Source organism: Euprymna scolopes, chromosome 31 (assembly GCF_053919585.1).
Source record: "Euprymna scolopes isolate OS-2025 chromosome 31, ASM5391958v1, whole genome shotgun sequence".
Classification (NCBI taxonomy): domain Eukaryota; kingdom Metazoa; phylum Mollusca; class Cephalopoda; order Sepiida; family Sepiolidae; genus Euprymna; species Euprymna scolopes.
In genome coordinates this window covers 59,086,369-59,104,589 of record NC_136512.1, presented here as the reverse complement: position 1 = coordinate 59,104,589, position 18,221 = coordinate 59,086,369, and positions in this window count along the sequence as shown.

Genomic DNA, 18,221 nt, shown 5'->3' with positions numbered 1-18,221 from the left:
GAAACTAGTTTTCAGCATACGAACATAGGCCATGGCCTCATTTCTAGATCGACAATTTAATCGCTTCACCCGGTCTGTATGTATCTATCTATACTCTTACAATTGCGTGTTTCTTTTGTGTGTATTGATATTCCTATTAAACCCCCTCTTTTCTATTTATTTAAAAAGAAAATACAATATTCTTATATATGGGTTGTGGAATTGCATTCACTAGCAAAAGATCTAGCTAATTTGCATATTATTGTAAACATTCATTTTAATTAATTCCCTATTAGTTGCTTCGGTTTTCTATTGGGATAATAATCTTTAGTTAACTATTACGTATAATTATATTCATGCAGATATTCTACATGATTTATACTTGCATAATATTTGCGTTAAATGATTATAGTGAACACAAAATTGTTTCCATATATATTTATGTATACGTATATATGTTTGTTTAACAAATGTTGCCTACCAAACTCCACCTAGAGTTTTTGGACTATAGACATGACACTTACTATATAAGGTATTTTAATCCATGCCAATCATCATATTTCCCAAGTGTATGTTGAACGCCGGTATAACGAATGCATATCGTAGTAGCTACTGGTTCATGTTTTACTTTTTAGCCTTACAGTAAACATGTTTTCATAGCCCAGGCTTTCACGGCAGAGGCAAAATAAATCGTGAGCTGAACGTTTCGGTTTTGATTCTCGCTGGTGGCGCATGAGTCTTTTTGTTATAGTTTTTTTTTAATCACTACTACATATTGCAAACAATATATATATATATATATATATATATATATATATATATATAAGGGAAAATGTATGTCTGTCTTTTTTTCTATAATAGGTAAGAAACACTATTATACAGAAAGGCATTACATTACATATTCACACTATTTAATATATAAATATGCACATAATTTATGAGCAGTACACGTAGCTATAGCAAAGCCGGGAGGACCTTCTAATATATCTATAAATGTGAATGTGTCTGTCTGTCTGTGTACATTTCCCTACGCAATAATTCTGTTAATTTTCAGTTTACAGACTCGAAATTTGATATACAGGGTACTGAGATTTGGGAAAATCTATTTAATCGATTTTCGGCCAAGTACGTGTCTGTAATAGGGTCAAAGTTCAACGATTTGAACTTTGAGAACTCTATCAAACTTCTCTGACAATTGAAATTAAAGATATAGGTTCCTTGGACATGGATCTAAATAATCACTCGATTTGAGCACAAAACAATACATTTTAAGCGGTCATAACAGGGATCAAAGTTAAATAAATTGACCTTTCTTTTTTTTTTGCATAGACCTCCAACCATCCGGGCAACTCCGGCCACCCATGCTAGAATATCTATAAAAGTGACGTGTCTATGTGTCTATCTGTCAGTCTGTGCGTATGCGTACATTTCCCTACGCAATAACTCTGTTAATTTTTAGTCTACAGACACGAAATTTGATATACAGGGTACTGACATTTGGGAAAATCTATGTAATTCGTTTTCGGCCAGAAATGTGGCATTAAGGGGGCTAAATTAAACGATTTGACCTTTGAGAACTCTACCAAACTCCTTCGACTATTTTGAGTCCAAACCCTTGGAATTTTAGATATAGGTTCCTTGGACAGTGATCTAACTTAATAACTCGATTTGAGCCCAAAAACTAAATGTTAAGGGTTCATAATAGGGGTCACAGTTTAAAAAAAATGACCTCTGCGGTCTCTACCAAATGACTCAGACACTGAAATTTCCCATAAAGGGTATTCAGAGATAGGGCAAGCTTTTTAATCGATTTGGGTCGAAAATTTTTCGTTACCAATATATAAATGTACGTATGTACGTATGTATGTTTGCATGTCTACCTAAAACTTTCGACAGAGGCGACGGATTTTACCAAGATAAGTATCGTTTTTAAGTTCGACTTTTCATACGACAAATAACGAAAAATTTGCTAAAAACATTAATATCTTCACCTTCACGTAGGCACTTTTGTACAGGGGGTCGCTTTTTTCGCCGATATTTTTTAAAGATATCCTATCCTTTCGGTTATCTAGTCTTTATTTATGCATAAGTTACTTCACGTTTGGAGGTGGTCGTAACCACAAAGACGTTATGTATGCCCCCGTTCTTTTCCTCCTTCGCGGTAGGGGTTCGAGCCTTCCTTCCTACTCCCACCTTTTTTTTTTGTTTTTTGTTTTGCTCAACAAACACACCCAAACACCCGGGCAACGCCGGACTTAAATGCTATTATATCTATAAAAGTGAAAATGTCGGCCTGTCTTTTCTCTATGGTAGTTAAGGAAGACTATTATACAGAAAGGCATAATTTACATATTCACATATTTTAATATATACATATGCACATAACATTATCAACAGAACATACGGCGCGAGCAAAGCCGGGCGAAACTGCTAGTATATCTATAAAAGTTAAAATAACTGTCTGTCTGCCTGTCTGTTTGTCTGTGTACATTTCTCTACACAATAACTTTGTCAATTTTCAGTCTACAGACTCGAAATCTCATATACAGGGTATGGAGATTTGGGAAAATCTTTGTAATCAGATTTTGGCCAGAAATTTTGCTTTTAAGGGGAAAAAGTTTAACGATTTGACCTTTGAGAACTCTACCAAACTCTTCCGACAATTTTGGGTATACACATTTGAAACTTTAGATATATGTTTCTTGGACATGCATCTAACTTAATAACTTGATCTGAGCCCAAACAATAAATGGCAAGGGGCCATAATAGGTGTCAAAGTTTTTTTTTTTTTAATATTACCTCTGGGGTCTCTACCAAATTACTTAGACAATTTTTGGTCTAAATATTTGAAATTTTACATAAAGGGTATTCAGGGATATGGCAAGCTTTTTAATTGGTGTTGGTAAAAAATTTCAGCTACAAATATATAAATGCATGTTTTGATGTTTGCATGTCTCCCTAAAAATTTCGACAGAGGCGACAGATTTTCACAAGAACAGTATCGTTTTGAAGCTTGGCCCTTCAGTTAATAAATACCGAAAAATTACTAAAACCATTAATTTCTTCACCCTCAACTGGGCACTTTTCTACAGTGAGGGATCGCTTTTTTCGCCGATATTTTCGAAAGTCATCTTTTCTTTTGGAGTGTCTAGTCTTAATTGAAACCTACGTTTCTTCCGGTTTAGTGGTGGTCGTAACAGAAAAGACGGCAGGTTTTCTCGCCGTCCTTTTCCTCCTTCGCGAACCGGGTGCGAGCCTGCCTTCCTTTTACCACTGTTTTTATTTATTTATTTTTTTTTAGCTTAACGCATATCTCCAAACACCCAGGCAACGACTTGCACTAATGCTTGTATATATATATATATATATATATATATATATATATATATATATATATATATATATATATATATATATATATATATATATATAACTGCCATCGGTGTCCAGTCCTTACTGCCTACGTGTGCTCAGCTTTTCAAATATTACTCAGTGGAACTAAGGGGTTGTGGACCCAATAAGTTTGTAAGAGTCTGGTGATAGTCTGCTTAATTTGTAAAGGTTTTCCAGGAAAAGGCTTTTGTATAAGTGCTAACAAGATTGATACGGTTATTAACATAAATAGCACATGTCAGACTAAACTTAATAGTATAATATCTCTTACTACCCACGCGAAATACAATGTACACTAATAATTGACGACAATTTATCTTAGTGTTTCGCCTGCGCTGGCTCATTTTTGCGCAAAGTTTGTTTTACATGTTTGCAATTACTGTGAGAAGAGCTCTTAAGCGTCAGTTTGGCCTGTTGGTAGTAGTATATAGTGTAGAATTTATGACCTATCCACAAGCAACAAATCATACTCCTGTGTGTACATAGGCGGTTTTGCTGTGTGGTACAACAGTTTGAGGATACAATCAATGTCTTCAGAAATTGGGGGTGTTCTACTTTGCATCACTTATAAGCACTCGTTTGAATAAATATGCGTTATAATGAGGAAGAATCAGCAATTGGATCATTGTCAGTCGGGTACTTAACAGCGAGATTGCGAAAACAACTTGCTAAGTTTGTATCCTGGTTGTGCAGCGGAATTTTTAGAACTCCACCATAGAAGACAAATGGCAGAGGACATCACAGAAATCTCCTGTGTTGAATGCTTTGAACAAATACTTTCATCCAGGGATTGGCATATACGGTGACTTAAAGCCTCTGCTGATAAGGATACTTAGAGGTCGAAATTCTAGTGGTAACTAGTCTTTCCAGTTCTTCAATTTTTTCCGCCTAAAAGCAAGCAGTACGCTCCGTGGCTTTTTGAATATTGGTTTTGCTTAATGAAACAATTCAAATCTCGCTTTTATTTTTGTGCAGCATCGAAAATTTTGATTGGAAAACAATTTCGAGATCTTTCTTGAGTTTGTCGGCTTCGGCCTAAAGGGTTTCGACTTTGGTACAAAAATCATTTATTGTCGAGCCCCATAATTACAATTCCTGAATCCAACTAGTCCCGAATTAATTTGTTGCGTTCTTTAGTGTTTAGTTCGTTCTTTTTAGTGACACATTAATAACTACCTCACCACCAAATTTATTTTTTACCAGTTACCGATCTTGCGACTTTATTCGTCTTTGTCATCCTCGGCTTTCCTATTCTCTTCCACTTGTGAAAATTTATAATCGATAAATCCGACACCAAATGGAGTTACAGTTTCACTTTTCCATTTCTGATTTTCACCGTAACATATTTCCTTATATTCTCTGTTAGTGAAAACCCATTTTTGCAGTCTTTACATAGTTCTTTTTTGCTACTTTTGCTCTGCAATATGAGGCGTTGTGCTCTGCTCGCTTGCATAGGCCACACGTTATTTTCCTTTGGTACTGACATGCATTGTACCCATGAAGTCCTCCACATTTGCTACAAGGGGTCATAGGAGTTTGTATCTCCTGATAATTTTGTGAAAGGTTCTATTATCCTCTTGGCTTGTAATTGCTGGCGGGCGGCTGTCCTTTATTTATGGTGTTTATCTTTTTTATATGAACGATACCTGCTTCCTCTATGTTCTGGGAATCTTACTTCACTTCCACAAACAGCTGACAACTTTCATCCAGTTTCTGAAACGTCAAGTAAGGTTCTAATTCCAATTTATTGAGAGCACGACGTCTTCTATTTGCGTCTACTGTGGTTAGCAATCCTTGTGTGCATGTTGGGCATTTGAAATTGTCCGCTGTTAATGCCGATAATCGGTCATAGTGTTTATTAACTATAGACGCAAAAGTCGTTGAGTCCTGACTTTCCTCATGTGTAAGATTAATGCACTTCCATCTTTTATGAAAAAGGCTTGTCTCTAGAAAGTATGATTATATGAACAGTTTTATTGCCTCGTCAAAAGACAATCCCTTGTTTTTTACTTGGCAAAATATAATCCCCGACATTGTCATGTTCTATATATATTCAAGCAGCCGCCAATAGCGTAATGGTTAGAAGCCTTGACTGCCGTATAAACGGTCGGGTTTCAATCCTGGCTTGAGGTAGTTGCCTGTCTAGCCGCACTGATGAGCTGTGAAACAGCGAAACAGTACTGTATGTGGATGACTATAGTGCTCCTCACCTTGAGTTGAGCATATTGAGAAGTGAAAAACGAATTACCATTAGCATGTAAGCGACGCTCTTTGTGTAAACAAATCGAGCGGAGGTATTTCGGACGATATCAAAACATCGTTAAACTCACTACTCGTTCAAGCAGCCGCCAATAGCGTAATGGTTAGAAGCCTTGACTGCCGTATAAACGGTCGGGTTTCAATCCTGGCTTGAGGTAGTTGCCTGTCTAGCCGCACTGATGAGCTGTGAAACAGCGAAACAGTACTGTATGTGGATGACTATAGTGCTCCTCACCTTGAGTTGAGCATATTGAGAAGTGAAAAACGAATTACCATTAGCATGTAAGCGACGCTCTTTGTGTAAACAAATCGAGCGGAGGTATTTCGGACGATATCAAAACATCGTTAAACTCACTACTCGTTCAAGCAGCCGCCAATAGCGTAATGGTTAGAAGCCTTGACTGCCGTATAAACGGTCGGGTTTCAATCCTGGCTTGAGGTAGTTGCCTGTCTAGCCGCACTGATGAGCTGTGAAACAGCGAAACAGTACTGTATGTGGATGACTATAGTGCTCCTCACCTTGAGTTGAGCATATTGAGAAGTGAAAAACGAATTACCATTAGCATGTAAGCGACGCTCTTTGTGTAAACAAATCGAGCGGAGGTATTTCGGACGATATCAAAACATCGTTAAACTCACTACTCGTTCAAGCAGCCGCCAATAGCGTAATGGTTAGAAGCCTTGACTGCCGTATAAACGGTCGGGTTTCAATCCTGGCTTGAGGTAGTTGCCTGACTAGCCGCACTGATGAGCTGTGAAACAGCGAAACAGTACTGTATGTGGATGACTATATATATATATATATATATATATATATATATATATATATATGTGTGTGTGTGTATATATGAAATAATTATACATAAGGACGTACATACAGCAGTGTTTCATGTTTACGCAATATTTATTCATATAATCATTATTAATTTAGACCTACATAGGTAATAGAATAATTTCAAAATTTTCTTCTGATTCTGATACGATTACCGATTTCGTTCTAAATTTCCGATTCTTTACATCTAGCGAATAAATATTTATTAACGTATGAAAAACAACGTTTATAAGTTTTTTAAATCCAACAACGGAGCTGAAATCGATCTCTTACTTCTAAAACAACACAAACATTTTGATAAATCTCTGTGTGGCGTACTGGAAAAATGTTTTTTTTTTGTTCATAAAATGAATAAAGTTTATTTTTAGAAAGATATTTATAATTGTTTCTAGATAATATACATCAAATTACGTTGGAAAAAAGTGTATTCTTTTGAAAAATTCCACCTCTATTCTAATACACATTAAAAAACACGATTCTCCATTTTAAGGCGATTATACGTAAACATCTTTACTCATATCGTAGAATAAACACTAAACAATAAGTTTCGTATATATGTGTAACTCTGTCTGACTGATGAGCTCAAACGAGGGCGATACTCGAGTCTGGATTCCGATTCGTTGGCTGTCATAGCTCTTGTGGGCTGCGTCGTTTTTTGGCTGTAGAATTTCGGAAGATGGTGATACCCGCCTTTGGCATTATTGGTAGTGATGTATCCCTTGATTTGCATTTTTATTTCGTTCGTTGAGTTGTAGCTGATATTTTTTGTACGGTCGTCCAGGATCGTTTGAAGTATTTCACGGTATTCGGATTCGTTTAATTCTACAAATATATCTGTTTGGTCGGCGTTTTAATCGTGATGTTGGGTGGTTGTGAAGTAATAGAGCGGCCTTTTTAAGACTGGGGGTTTATATTGAGTTGGACTTTTGTTTGCCAAGTCGGTTTTTAATGGAGGCAACTTAAAGAAGATCGCATAAACCAGAGTGGGTCGTGATTTTTTTTGTCCGTTTCGAGTTGGATAATGTTTTGATATAATAATTCGGTTTTAGCTTTTTCTTTTGGCTGTAAAATGAATTGAAGAAGTGACAGTTTAGTCCGAGGTTAAAAATTCTTTTTCGTCCTCGGTGAGTTAGTGGTCTGATATTGATGTAGTTTTGCGTATGTTCCTTTTGTATAAGAAATTATTTTTTTAATGAATATTGATTCTATGGGAGTATTTGAAGTTGCTGACAATATTGTTTAGTCTGTGCTGGATTTTTGTGTTTTCTTCCTCAGTGATACATGTCTTCAGTTGTTTTATTTAGTCCATGCATTTCTCTGGTATGTTTCCGAATTTTCATGGGAGACGGTAATTTGATCTTTGATTAAGTTTATTCGAAGCTCTCTGGTTGTAGTATCTTGTAGCGCCACTTAGTCATATAAGCTGAATTGCGTATATTTAGGCAGCATTGTTTCAATTAAACAGACACTGTTAAAGACAAGATAAAGCTTCTGTTTTGTAATATATATATATATATTCTTTTTTATTATCTTTTTTGTATATACGTCGAAGGTGTAGATGCATCGTCCAAGTATTTTTCCTTCTCAAAGCGCATGAGTTTTTTAAAATTTATATATATATATATATATATATATATATATATATATATATATATATATATATATATTTGTTTTTCAGGTCATGTCATATGCTACTGGTACCATGTAACCCAGTACTACCTGCCGTGTCGTGTCACCGGCGACTAAACTGGTTCCCCCACCAGACTTGTTTGGTGAGGAGGGCAGCTAGTCTCCCTGAAGGATTAAAAACAAGACCTTCCAAAGGGCGAATGAACTCTTTTTCTGGGTCAACGGCCAACTAGCACCGTGTATATTTGTGGGTGTATATATGTGTATGGGGTGGAGAGGGCTCCCGTAAGCCGTGGTGAATGCAACCTTTCTAGGAGAAGCAAATCTCTGATTTAAAAAATCATAAAGCGGAAGACCATTACCCGCATTAAGCTGGTCTGCAGTTTAATTTGTTGCTGGCTATCTTGCTCTTGCTTGTTGCTGGATCTCAACATTTTGAACCGAGAGAGAGACTTAGCTGTCGTACAAAGCTAAGACTCTGTAACATCATCTTTGTATAGATACTCCCTCAGGTATTCGGACTCATGGATTTTAAATGTCTGAGGGAGTGGCACTCGTCTGACAAGACGTTGCAATCATCATATATATATATATATATATATATATATATATATATATATACATACCCGTCAGAAATTGCGTTGCTGTCACTGAGGTGTTCATATTTGGGCCTGTGAATCAGATATTTACATAAACACATGCATTTGACGACCTACCTGTTTTTCTGTTATCGTTTCTGTGGAGTATATTCAATCAATATTCGGGAGAGCGATTCTGTTTAAAGAGAGAAACCGGTACGCTTTATATTTTTTATAAATAAAGACACCTTTATCTCTCCCAGGTATTCGTTATTAGGAGACGAGTGATCGACAATCTTTGCTTTGGCGGTTAGTTCTCAGACCTCCAACGTCTGAGACTCCCCCCCTTCCCTCGGGAGGAGACGCTTTTCAGATAATCTTCTTTTGTTGACGTCCTCAATCAAACTTAACTATTTTGCCAGATAGCGAGAACACGTGACAGATAGACACGTACTTCCGATGAGCTGGTCAGATTTCTTCCAGTGCAACGTGTTCAGATTACACATCGACATGTTTTTGACAAATTTACCAAAACATAGCTTCACATCTCATCCTTTCTTTACTTCGCTAGTGTGATAGAAAAGTTGGATCGAGATAGATAATAATATAAACATATAGATAGATAGATAGATAGATAGCATGCTACTCCCATGAAGTAAATAAAGGATTCCGCTCGAAATTCCGTCCTAATTCCTGAATTCGACAGAAACACTCCTGAGTTCGACAAGATACATCTAAAGAAGGTCGGAAGTTACATCGAGCGAAACGTTGTGAAAATCACATTCAAGATGAGAACAGTTGTCCGATGAAAAATAATACAACAAGTACATATCCTCATCTACAAAATTCATAAACATCAAGAAAATGAATGTTTTATAACTAGATTTTTCATATTGATATTTGTTTGAAAATTCTTCTTTTATTTAATATACTTGCATATTAATTTATATATTAGAATAGTATTAGCTGCTTTCACTGTTGATTTTAACTTAACACTATTATTTATTGAAATTTAGAAGAACATTTATTGAACTTCATGAAAAACCTAAAAAGCATTGCTTTGTAAAATATGTAACAATAAATACCAGTAAAAATATGTTGTCTTATAATATGTTTAAAAATACACTCTTTCATGAGAAATAATTCCGTATTCGTTATGCGTACAGATCTAATTAATAGAAATATTGATTTTGAACAGAAAAAGAAGAACATATTATTAAAAAGCAAAGCATGGAAACATTATCGATTACGTAGAGAAATGCGAGCATGACATGCAATATGTTGAAAATTAATCTTAGAAAAGTAAAAAGACTGGTTGCTAAAACTAGAAAAAGAGAGAAACAAAACAAGATATTATAGTAAAACATATAATAAATTTATAGCTTAAAATATTGAGATAGTTTTTTTTTAAATTAATTTCAAATTAGATAATCAATTCTTTATGCTGCAATATTTTGAGTTATACATTGATTATGTTTTTACTAGAATATTTTGTCTGTTTAGTTTTCAGGACTTACAATTTGCCCTCTTATTTTCTAAGTTTAATATTAACCATATTACTTTCCATTCCCGTATTTTGATGTAGTATATATATATATATATATATATATATATATATATATATATATATATATATATATATATATATATATATATGAAGATTTTTTTTATGGGTACATAATTTTATAATACTTCTAAAGAACACCGAACGTAGTGACATAATTAATTACTGAGGTGTGTTTGTGTTTTTTTTTAGTTTAAACATAAAACATTAAAACAAACTTTCAAAAAGACCAAAATACACTTCTAAAATATATTTCTCTTAAGTCTACATTAGATAAAGAGGATAAATAAGGGGTGGGGTAAAAAAAATCCTATCTCGACGTCTGTCAGCCAACCCTTTCTCAACGTATATCTTGAAAAGGCTTGACTGAACGACGTCTAGATAGGGGGTTTTCTTGCGCCCCCTTATTTATCCTCTTCATCTAATGTAGGCAAAGGACAAATGTATTTTAGAATTTTATTTTGGTCTTTTTGGAAGTTTCTTTTAATGGTTTATGTTTAAACTACAAAAAAAGCCTCAGTAATTTATGATGGTAGTACGTTCGGTGTTCTTTAAAAGTAATGTATATATATATATATATATTATATATATATATGTGTTTGTGCATACACATTTGAAAAAAAATCTGCTTTTGTGAAATAAATTTCTCTATTTTTTAATGAATTCCAAACAGGTAGTTTGAATGTGGACACAAGGGAAGTATTCACTTTTCTGCGTTTCTTTGTTTTTCAAAATTGCAGTGTCATTATTCTGTCTTTCTATTAATATTTATAGCTTTTAGTGAGTGTAATCGAACAAATTCATCAACAATAATATAGGCGTCTGTAAAATGCACCGTATTTTGCTTATTAAAATGAAGATTGTTCCAATTAAATAAAAGTATGGAACGTGTGATAAACTACTTGCCTGTTATATTTATATATTTATACAAATTCGTAATAAGTTACTAAATAAAGGAAAGTGCTACTTAAATATACCTAATATATGCGTGCATGTGTCTGTGAATTCATTGAATGTTTATAGAGATACATTACAATAGAAGGAAAGTTGATTTTCCAATCGATAAACATGATTCTATAAATATAAACGTCATCATCAGTTGTCAAAATAGTTCATTGTAAAGTGACGTTTTGTAAAATTTGATAGCTTTTTTATCGGGGAAATGTTTGCCTGGCGACATATTTATTGTATCTCCTAAAATAAAATTGTTGAAAGCGAAGTGCAAACAAAATTTGGTTGGATTTCAAATATATATATATATATATATATATATATATATATATATATATATATATATATATATATATATATATATTTAATCTCTTTTTCTGTTCGTGATTTTCTCCTCATCATTTATTCCTCATCATTTATTCCTCATCATTTATTCCTCATCATTTATTAGCCGTGGTATAATTTTTATTAGATTTTTTTCATTCCTTTTTCTCATTTATTGCTGTTTTTCTTTGTATGTTTATGTCCATTGTACTGTCTAACAATGCACGTTTTAGTCTTTCTATCGTGCGATTTGCTTACTATCTTTCTCTACTCCTTATTTCCCTTTACTGTTCTTTTGATTTCATGTAAATATACTAACTTTAAGTATTTAAATAATCCTATGTGTTATTTTCTTCGTTTTGTCATTTGAGGTTACATACGGCATACAGATTATGATGGCAAAGATATTTTATGCTGTCTAAAATTCATATTATTTACGAAGTAAAAACATTTTCCAAAAGGAGAAGTGATTAAAAATTTTCTTCTCGACCAAGTATTTCGGGCGGCCTTTGATTTAAGAAAAAAATCAGCAACTTTTCACGATATTTAGTTCTTTTAAAAACTTAGTAACTATTGAAATCCAGCCTCACATACATACACACACACACATATATATGTATATATATATATATATGTGTGTGTGTGTGTGTGTACATATATGTGCATATATATGTACACACACACATATATATAAATATATATATATATATACATATATAAACTGTGCAATGAAATAATTATAGGCATTCTAACGATTGACACGCGTGCGTTCTGTAAAGGCATATTACGTTAGCTCTAAAAGAAAGGGGAGAGTGATGGCCGGCTGAATAATATAAACACACACCAACAAAAACTACAAACGGATAAAATATGCTATTACACCTAGACGAATACTAATATAAAAAGCCAACCGGCGGATACTTATATGCGTTACTGCAACCAATTTCCAAAATTATTTCGATAATTCTAATACGATATAGTACCAAAAACAATGTAGGAGTACTTATTAAAAACTGTTTCCCATTCATTAACAACTTTTCAGTTTTTACTGTTTTTTTTTCGTTACATTTTTATTTGATATTGTAGATAATTTATTGGTAATCGTTGTTTACATGCATAATATATATATATGTGTGTGTGTGTGTGTGTGTGTGTGTGTGTGTACATATATATATATATATATACGCATTTAAAAAAAATTAAAATATGTATGCATTTTAATGTCTATCTATTTATTCCACATTGGTAAATTTCATGAGGACACAATATATATATATATATTATATATATATATATATATATATATATATATGTATATATTAATAAAAAAGAAAGTTATGATATAAAAGTATATGCTAATACAACAGAACTTCACGATACGCCATTAAAAACGTGTATATAAATAAACCACAGTATAGAATATACACGTACACAATCCAATAACATTTTTAATAACATCGTAACAAAGAGCCCGACAAACATAGTATTCCACATCGTAACCTGGAAAAAATATTCTAGGGCGATTATATTCCGGGGTGTTTCTGTATATATAAGTGTATTCATTTATTAACTAAAGTGATATATCAGTTAGGGGCGTAGCGAAAGTAAGACTTCTTTATACGACAGTGTTTCGAAACCTAACGCTTCTCACTCGTAGAGGGGAGAAGATTATAGGTACCATAATAGGGGTGTGACGTATAGCAATAATTACATTATCAGCGAAATCATTGTGCAGTGAATGATAAAATATTAATCTGTTTTGGGGTAGGAGAAATAAATTGATCTTCGTGATAAAGGAGGAGCCCAGATTTTATTACATAATGAATGAAGGTGTATGCAATATCTACCATGGTCTTTTAAATATATGTACTAAATGTGCGTGAATAAACTCTCGGGAGGAATATAGGGTACGTTAATTGAATGACAATGTCTGTTAATAACATGTTTTAATGCGTTATAGATATGGAACATGTTTACTTGAAATAGGGGGTTGGTGCTATGTCGGTATATCTTAGAAGGAGCATCTGAAATTATAACAGTATTTAGGTAAAATATAAATTCTGGAGAATTATAGTAAAATATTTAATGTGAGTGCATACTTCATAAAGGATACAATACGGAAATGTTTGTTAAGATGAATAAGATAGAGAATAAACATATGGTCGCATAAGGGTATGAAAAGGCAAACGAATAATAAATAAATACAAATACATAACAAGTGTAAAGTAATACTAAATAATAACGGTATGAGAAATATAAAGTAATAAATACAAGAGAAAACATGTATATTACAAAATTAATATGAAAATATTAAATACAAAAGTCTAATGAAAAACGAAAAAGAAAATAAAATAAACATATTCCAAAAAAGAAGATATACAATAAGAGAAATTTCTTAAAGGCAGGGCAGTGGAGATGTTTTGCAAATGTTTGTAGGTTCTTGTTTGAAGTGGTAAGCAGTATCCAAATATAATATATATATATATATATATATATATATATATATATATATATATATATATATATATATTGTGACATCTTTGACTCGGTCGTCGTCAATTTACCAGACCAGTGTACAGACTTGCAGCGCGCGGCTTTAAAGTATTTTTAGAAAGTCAGGCGTGCGCACACATCATCCAATCAAATAAACCATCCGTTTTGTTCGTGTATTGGGTGCGTGCGGACACGGATGCCACCTACGGGCAAAAGATTCTAGATATTAAAAAAATTGTGAATCAAGCTCCGATAGGAAAGGATTTTATCGAGGCTAGTCGATTGCCGAAAAAAAGGAGGAGCATAAATAAAACCGAGATTTATTTTTATTCTGTATAAACACTATTAAAAAGAAGAGAAATAGGAAAGCAACCGATTTAATTAATTAAGTTTATTAATTAAATGTAAAACGAATCATTCCGCCATGAGAACAAAAAAAAAACAAGTAGGGATATATATATATATATATATATATATATATATATATATATATATATATATCGAAAACTATTTAATATCTGAAACATATCCGGAACGCGGGTGCACATTTGTCGCAGTTCTTGTCTTTATCATACGTGGGCATATTATTCATTTAGGGTAATGGTTTCGACATTTTTAGACCGTAATGACTTCAACATATTCAAAGCAGGCATACTGCAACATTATTCGAGCATCGTAAATTAGAAATATTAAAGCAGGGCATCAGGGCACATTATTTGAAACAATCATTTTTCTTGGTTTAATCTCGATACGTTTATCAGCTGTTTGACAAACTTATAAGGTTGATTTTTTTCTTCTGAAAGGATGCTTGCAACTTGACTGTCTTTAAAATTAGTCTCCACCAACTCATGTGGTGACTCGGATTTCATTGCGTTGTATAATAAAGGATTTTAAGAAAATCTAATTTCTTTTTATAATTACTGCGATTTCTATTATCCATTACTCATTTTCTTTCGTTTTATTCTTATTCGTTACCTCGTTGATGTTTATAAAACCAAAATATCCCCCCAAAGAATATACGAATTATAATTGTGGTTACGGATTAGTTTTCTTTCATTGATCTCTGGTATGCAAGATATTTACTAAACTGTCATAAATGATTCCGATCGCAAATAAACGAGTACAGGGATCATTACCCGGCATAGAGTGGAGAATTTTATCACATAGGTTTTCAGAAGATGCTTGCAAAGATGTTCACAATTATTGGTCCTATAACTAGTATGATATTAAAGTTAAAATATAATTCGTGCACTTTATTCCAGTTGTTCTTCCCAATAATATTTAATCACACGAAGCCCATATTGAAATCTTGTTTGAGGTTGTGGTTGACTTCTTTATGAAAAACCTTTAGCCATACTCTCTCATTAAGTTTCTCTCTATTACTTTCATACACACATACACAGAATATGTCTATTAATCAAGCTCTCTTCATACATCCAGATATATACAGATAAACACACACATACACACACACACATATATGTGTGTTTTATTATTTCAATCTCGAGATTTTTTTTCATGAATCATTACAAATTGCAGCATTAACAATTGATTATATAATGTTATAACTTAATTTTTTTTAAATCCTAATGCTGCAATATTTTAAGTAATAAATTTATTATGACATTACTAGAATATCTTGTCCTTTTCTTTTAACAATTAGTCCTTTATTTTTCGATGTTTAAGCTTAAACATATCACTTTTCATCCTCGCAAATATGTCTTTTATGTTTTTATTACCGTTGTATCTGTTTGGTTACATATGTTTCGGATGTTGAACCATGTTTACGATTCATCAACCTCGTTACACCTTACCGTAATGATTGTTATAATTTGGAAGAAGGATTTTAGAGGAAATACTGGAAAATGGTTGGGTGGGGTAAGAGATAATAAGAGGGAGGGAGATGGGCATCGACGATAGTCAAGTAATGAAGGTTAAGATACATTAGATTTTAGTGTGTGGGGGATAGAAGATTCAGGTATGCGTGGGTGGAGATATATAGATATAGGGAGGAGGAAGGGAGAAGGGGGTAAAAAGGGGAGAATTGAGGAGGGGAGGAAGGGGAGGAAAAATTATGATTGTAAATTAACTGTTTGTGAGAGTATAGATGTGTTTAGGGATTCATTTTCATTTTCCCAAGTAGTTTTTTGTGTATATATTGGTTACATTTATGTATCAGAGATATAAATTTAAGTAGTAAGGGTTATTAGTAAGGCTAGGGTATTCAGACTTAGGTGGTGTTATATCCATATTTATATGGTTAGTAGGATGTCTAGGAGTTTAATCGTGGTTTGACCGATATAGGGTGACTGAAGGTTTAAATGTTAAAGATTATGAGGGTGGTGGTTAAGTTCTAATGAGTCAGGGGTTATTGTAGTTCCGTTAAGTTCATATATATAGGGGTGGGCTCATCACAGTATATTTTGGGCAGGGGTTATGTTAAACCTTATTTTCAATGGCAATTGTATTGCGGGAATAGGCACATATATACATACAAACACATACACTCATATAAATCCAGACATAGCTATGCTTGTGTACAGATGTTCACCCATGCATACATATAGATATACATATGCATATACACATTAATACACAAAAGCACGCATGCACACACGTGTATTTGTGTATATACACAGGACCCATGAGCATATATACCCATACACGCGCATATATAAAAACACATACATAAACACACACAAATATATACACATAGACGCAATCACGCCCCCCCACACACACATATATATATATATATATACATACAAAGATACATATACGTGTATAACGATAAGTAAGTAGGTTTGTTAAAGATAATAGTATTTCTAGCATATCTACAAAACGTACATATATACACATACCGATATCAATACAGGTTCTAATATACGTACATCCATATATATGTGCAGAGTTTTAGTAGTAATTATAAAGTGAGTGGAGGGGCTAGTTGGATTTATGGATAGACGTTTGTGTAGATGGTAAAAGGTAAGTGGAGGGATGAAAAGAGGGTGTAAGATAGATAGTTGGAAATATATAGATGGAAGACAGAGTATGGTGTAGGGCATGGGGGAGAGTATATCAGAGATTATATAGGACTATAGGATAAGTTGAATACTTAGAGAGACAGAGTATTAGGCGGGTACAGGGTACGTTTGATGAATAAAGAGGTGGGTTGGTTGGATAAACACTATTGGATTATTCAGAAGGATATTGAGTTATATTTCTAACAAGCTAAGTAAGCCTCCGGCTGGCTTTGGGTAGAATTGAAACCGATATCTTCAGACAATTCTCACCTGAAACCGTAGTGATTCAATGTCTCTATAAATGCGCCCCATGCCCCGAAGGGCGATCAAGGTTGAATTTTTTGGTCTTATGCATTCATGCTTATTACTGCCTTCCGTAGTTTTTGTCTCTACGGTTCCGGGCGAGAATAGTCTGAAAGCAACGGTTTCAATGCTACCCAAAGCCGTCTAGAAGCTTACATCGCCAAAACGTGGGTAGATGACAACAAATACGGAAGGTAGTAATTGCAGTGAATGCAGTCAGGAGATTTAGAGTTCCTATCCGTCGCGGTTACCATCTGACGAAGGCCAGAGAAATAGTTGGCCAAAACGTTGTGAAACAAGTAAGAAAAGATGAGGAAAATAGTCGGCAATAAATAAAATGAATAAATCATACTGATCTCAATAATGAATTCCAATTAAAAAATATAGGAATATTTTAGTTTTTGTGTATTTTTTTCAAAATTTAATTATTCATTATTTCTCTTTTTTTTTGTTTTTTTTTTCTGATGAGTATACACCCTCATCAATATTAATATATTAGATAGTTCCACTTAAACTTAATAGATCTGTAAAATGTACCGAAATCGAACGCGTTGCTTATTGTTGAACTTTAATACAATTATAAAACTTAGTTATTTAATAATGAGAAAATGAAAAAAAATTATAATTCTCTCAGTCATGAAGTATTTATACTCCACTTCAATAACTGAGAACAACAAATCTGGACCGAAGGCAAAGAATCTCTTATGGCGTTCGTAGTAATCTTTACTAGTGGAATATTGGTAAATTTGATTATTTAAGGAATAACTTATTGACAACTTGTTTTTGTTTGGCGTGAAGACGACCATATCAGAGTAAGTTGGATAGTAGGAACACGGAACACAGTGCTACAGACTAACAGATCTTAGAAAGAAGCTATGTTAATGGAATCTACG